Source organism: Porites lutea, chromosome 8 (genome assembly GCF_958299795.1).
Source record: "Porites lutea chromosome 8, jaPorLute2.1, whole genome shotgun sequence".
Taxonomy (NCBI): domain Eukaryota; kingdom Metazoa; phylum Cnidaria; class Anthozoa; order Scleractinia; family Poritidae; genus Porites; species Porites lutea.
In genome coordinates, this window is record NC_133208.1 from 28,621,205 (window position 1) to 28,627,331 (window position 6,127).

Sequence of the window (6,127 nt, forward strand, 5' to 3'; positions counted from 1 at the left end):
AAATTTGGTTATACTGCATGCAGTCTAAATAATATATCTGTAAAAAGCACGCAAATGTTTCTAAAGAAATTCCTTCTTACACCCCACTAATACAGACAGACTCAATTCCTATTAAGGACATGAACACTTGACTGTTTGCGGAACCAAAGGAGTCCGGCCACAATAACAGAAATTGGCTGTAAATCGCAACCTTTACCCTCAAAAACAAAAGCCCTCAGGAACGACGTTGTAAATCCATTTTATGCGATATGGTAGCCAAGAATCCTAAAAAAATATCTGGACACGTTCGTAATATTGAAAGCCTATCCTTTTGACAATACTATGAGGATGACTTTTCGCTGATACTGTATTGAGTTCGCAAATCCTTTTTCCTGGGCTTTTCGTGTATTGCATTGAAAATGACAAGCATGTCTTGTGTTGACTGCACTTGAGCCCGCATTGTATTTTGCTGGTCACTTTTGTTTTAAGAAGCAGAAAGCCTTCTACTGCTATGTCCTTACTTGTCACCCAAGAGTTATAGAAGGCGGATTTTTCTGTTGACAAAAACAAAACAAACCAATCTGTGATCAGGCAGAAATGGTCTTTCATAAAAACTGCAAGCATTAATTTCAAGAAAAGGCCATTTGCTCGATGACGTTATTTTACCACTACGACCAGAATACTCCAGGGTTTTGCTTTCATGTGTGAATTAGGGCTTTAGAATTGCTAAATTTAAATATAAAAGGAAAGACGAAAAGGATTCTGGCCGTAGTCAGGACTAAAAAAATATGACTAATGACACTGATTAAGGTATAATCCAAGTTTATATAAACATTAAATTTTTAAAGATACTACAGTCGTCTCCCGATAACTCAAACCTTTGAGGGAAATCGAAAAAAGTTCGAGTTATCGGAAGTTCGAAGCAAATAACCGGAGATAAGTAGGTGGATGGGGAGGAATGCAAGTATCAAGCACTCTTCACTTTAAGGACTTCAGTACTCTGTTTTTCCCCCGACCTGTCACGCGCATAAAACATGGTTCGAGTTATCGAGGTCAAAATTATATAGAAACGATGTGGAGAGAAACAAAAATTACTTCGAGTTAGCGGAAGGTTCAGGTTACCGAGGGTAAAATTACAGTAACTGTATGAAGGAAATCTAGGGGAAATTGATTTTGGTTCGAGTTGGCGCGAGGTTCGAGTTATTGGAAGTCAATTACTTGAGCTGCGCGATTTGCGCTACTCTTTATATCACAAGGAAAAGGCGGTTAGACCTATCTTTTCCTTGATTTTGCTCTGTTATAGAAATGCTCTGCAGAGCTTAGCCCGTGGTGACCCCTACAAAAAGACAAAAATATTATGGGCTATGGCGCTGCTAAGGGAGAGTAATCTCATTCCAAATAGCCGCCATCTTAGTCGCAGTCTTGGATTTTACAGAAAATTCAGAGATTTAAAAAAGTAGTTTTGAAACTAACTGCTTATCATATTTGAGGTTGAAATTTTGTTATTAGTAAACATTTTGGTATTTTATGTCCTGTTTGTCTTTTTACGGGATGAAGCGAAAAAGGGCCCTACTAGAAGAGTGGGGGAGGCAAAATATGAACAGAGATTCACCATTATTAGTGGATCCGGAGCATTTTACAATAACTTTGATTTAAATATTCGCCCGAAGTCATTGGTAGATAGCTATAGTCTATAGAATGAGTAAATTAAACAACGGAAGTGGCGGGAATTTTTAAAACTATGCGGTTATTGTGCTGGCATGGGGCTTGTGTTTCCATTTCGAGTTTTTTATGTGATTTCTGTTATCAGGAGCTGTGATCCGGTAGAAAGTAGAAAATTGTGATGAATGCGGTAAATGGAACTAAATGCTTACCCTGGCTACAGGGAGATACGAGATGACGTCGACAATACACCTCGGTATCTTCTACGTTGTCCTTTGTCCAAATCCAGCTTGCACTGCTGTCGATGCTGCTGAACTTTCCCCAAGGAAATGTATTGTCATCATTTGGCCCAACTGATGTCGCCATTGGCCAGTTATCATCTTCATAAGTTCTCATATTCCACCCCAAGGTAGCTGACGTCACACATTTCCATAGAGTGTCGGTAACTAATCCGTTTTCAAACGATCCCAGAATTCCTCCTTGCCAAGGCTGAGGATTTCCTTTGCATTTGAGAGCTACCATGTGACTTCCTGGTGCTAGTTTGTATTGAAGAAAACCTTTGTTTTTGGCGTTTGCGTCACCTTCTTCACCCACGAGGTTTCCATCCACGAAGAGTGTAAGGAAGCTATCACACGTGATGTTGAGTTTGATGGCACTGGAAATACCTTTGCAATGCAAAATAATCACATAAAATGTTGCCGTACCTGTCACACGTTATGGTTAAGTTAACGGCATTTTCGATGCTTTTGCACCCACTTTGTAAGTATTTAATCACAGGAGAAAACGGTCACACGTTCGTTAAACTGAGCTTGATGTGAGTGCCTTTGCAATGCAAAGAAATCCTAGAAAATAATACCAACAAAACTTCTTTACTTAATGAGTATGTGAAATAGCAATTCTACAATAACTATACTTTAGAGTGCAAAACAGTCGCGTAAATTTTTCTCAAAATCGGTTTTGAAAGACGGACAGCACCGGCGTGATATTTTTGCACGACCCCAGTCTCAATCTCCGTTTTTACCCTCACAAACTGGCCTTCCATTGACCACTCGCGTTCTTAACCTAGGCAAAAAAACGGGCTGTTTTGCAGTCTAAACATCCTTGCAAAGCAAATGAATCACAGTTTTAAAAAAATAAAATCGAAATTGTCACACACCATAAAACTTTTATTGGAGACCGGCCCCCCCTATATCCCCTCTTAATGTTTTTCGTTTCATTGAGCGTTCAACTCCACCTTGATCAACAACCGGTAAGAACTACATAATACAAAGCCCAGCGCTATATATATATTAAAAGTTCTATATCTGATACATAGTTATGCGCATGCTAATATTATAGTTTCAAGCTTAAAATTCGTCTGAATCCGCGATGCCAGGCTATCGTGCTTGCCAAATAATCGAAATCAGTAAAATCCGGCCTGTGACGTGATAATGACCTCAAAGATTTAAATCGCCGCCATACTGGATTTTCATTACTATTGGATAAGAATAGTGCGTACCGAAATAGGGACAAAAATTAGAAAAGGAGTGCAGTTTTGATTTGTTAATTAGGGTTTGGAAGTAAGAAAAGTTAAGCAATTTCACCATGAAAATGGAGCCAAAACTTAAATATTCATTTGGTTGTTATTAGGCCTATTAATGTTTCCTTCACACCGCGATAAAAAATTAAAATTCTGTAGATAGATGCATGTGGAATAGGTATATCACAGGTCACTGATCTCTGCAACACCAGTTCTATTTGATACATCTACAACAATTTCACATTCACCTCTCTCCTCTAGGGTGTAATACATAAGAGTTTACTCTCTGAACGGAAAATACTTAGGTATGTTCTAAAAAGGAGACGTTTATTGTCTCTTTAGTTTTTTCTTTGGACTTTTTGAGACTGATTGCTAAACTAAAATATACTTTCCTTTATAATATGAGGAGGAGTGGACGAATACATTATTCATCAAAGGTCACCTATGTTACAAGGTTAGGTTTTCTGATTGCGCCCTACAAGTAGCGCCGGAACGCCTTGGAAACTGATTGTCTAGTTAGTCAGAGGACACCTTTTGAATTAACAGTACCATATATTTTAAATAAATATTCATACCTTTGTCGCTGCAACTTAATTAAGGCAAGAGAAAATTTCTTTAAAATGAGAAATAGCTCCACAATTCTCAACAGCTTGGATATTTTACTCATTTCTTCCTGTAACTGATCATATTCCCTCTCCATGGAAGTGCGGATGCATAAATGTGTTTATTTGATTCGCATCTTTTCTTCGCAAAAAGTACTTTGCTTTGAGATCAAAATTCCTGCTGGTAAAAATATTTAAGCAAATTTGTTAGTGCATTACTTGACAACATGAAGCTGATAATTATTTTCTATCCGTAATGACAAATGAAATTTTAGCGTGTCATGGAAGTTTTCGAAAGTACGAATGAAATTTCCAATTAACAAACGTATGACCAGTAGGCTGAAGGGAGAAGTGTAAATAACGTAATCGTTTGCGTATTTAGGAAGGAAAACTTCCTTTATCTTTTCATTCTCATCTCAAGGGAAAATCTATTTTGAAAAAAAAAAATCGCGCAAACGTCTTTGTAATTGAAAATGAAATTTTCCGTTAAAAGATAAAACTTTTTTCTTCTTTCTCCCTGTTGCATCTAAAAATTCAGAAAATCGAAACTAATGCTAATAAGGTAAAGTCCTCAAATGAAAAGTTATTACTTTTTTACTTGATATTTGCACAAATTGAAATTATTGAAATATATCGTCAAAAAGGTTAAGCCCATATGTGTCAAATTTGATTCCAATTCTTTAGTCTGTGGTTAAAAAATTCAAGAGTGTACGACTTAAAACAGAATAAAACAATTATCTTCTTTCAAAGAAACTCTATTTCTGAGTTGTTTGACTTACTTTTCCCTTGATAAAAGACAATGAATGTCCTTTTGAAAGGTGTAATTAAAAACTATCAATTTGACCATTGATTCTCGCATAGATCGAAAGTTATTACGCACTGGTGACAACCTTCATATCCTCTCCAGACAAGATAACAAAATGCAAAATCGGCGACCAGGTGTATCAATTTAGGCTTTTTTTCCCGAGGAAACTAACCGAGATCAGGCCAGGTTTAACGGAAACATCATTAACTTTTATTGTTAAAACCAGGCCCGAAAGGTAAAGTTAATAGTAGTTAAGAAGATCTTAAACAACTTTATGACGCTGAAATAAATTATTCATTGGCGCAAGCTTCTTGCATATCAAGATTTATTTTTTTCTAAGCTTGCCGAGCGGGCGGAATCCTCCAAATCCTGCAATCTGATTGGTTGCGAGAGCTCGCAGTTTTTTACGATCTTGCCCGCTATTACAACATGATTTTTAACTTGTAATTTACATTTTCACAATTAAGCTCTCTTTAAAATAAAGAAAGGTTTGTGTGTCTTGGTAGACAATTCATAATCTGAGTGTCAAACAAGGATAAAAGATTTGACGAACTTAAAAGCCACAGGAAAGAAAATACATCAAAGACTTTGTTCGGCCGGATGTTTACTTTAAGATTAATTCAATCGAGCGGGATAAAAACTGCACAAAGGCTTTATAAAAAGAGGTAATTACACATACCAATCTTAGGGTTTTGAAGTGAATTCGAATAAAAGAAGGCGATATGGGTAACTAAACAATTATATAAACAAAGAAATAAAAACGGCGATAACTGACTACTGGAAAAGTTGTTCGTGTTGTTTATTCAAGATTGAAAGCTAAATGCAATCGTTGACAACAACCTTTTCTGAGAAGTAGAAAACTAGCGAGGCAAAATTTAATGGAAAACGGCAGAATCTATAGATTCAGACAGCGAAAATGAAAAACAAACCTACAAACAGAGGAAAAATGTCGAAAAAACGGTGCATAAGAGCAAGATTGCACTACTTACAACGCAGTTATTATTAAATGTTTTGTTTTGGTTTGCAATCGATCGGGCGCTTTGAATAACATCAACACGAACGCGCCCTTCTTCAACATACAATTAGGTTAGAGGCTGAAGTAAAATTTTCCTGAAACTTTTAAATCGCAGTAGGAAAAAATAAAAATGCTATTCACCGGCCTAGGTCGGTCCATACTGGGAGACACTGTGCCCTCGGTCTGAGTCTCGGGCACAGTTTCTCCCAATACGGATCTCCCAGCCGGTGAAAAACATATATTTATTTTGTTCGTATTTGTTCATAGTTTAACTTAAAGCATTTCCAAACCTAGCCTCCTTCTCTATTTGTTATACCGCTAATTAACAATGCGGTTAAAGTGACAAAAGACCCGCACGTTACGAAAATTAATAAAAAACGTAAACATGAATAGTATTTGAAGGCTCTGGCGTTCACACGGTTGGGACAATTTTCGTTCAGATACGTTGAAAATTCGTGAGTTTAGGTGTTCACACGAAACCACCTTAACCGTACGAAAATTTAGACGCCTAGCCGTTGAAAAATTTGAAAGGCCAAAATCGTTGT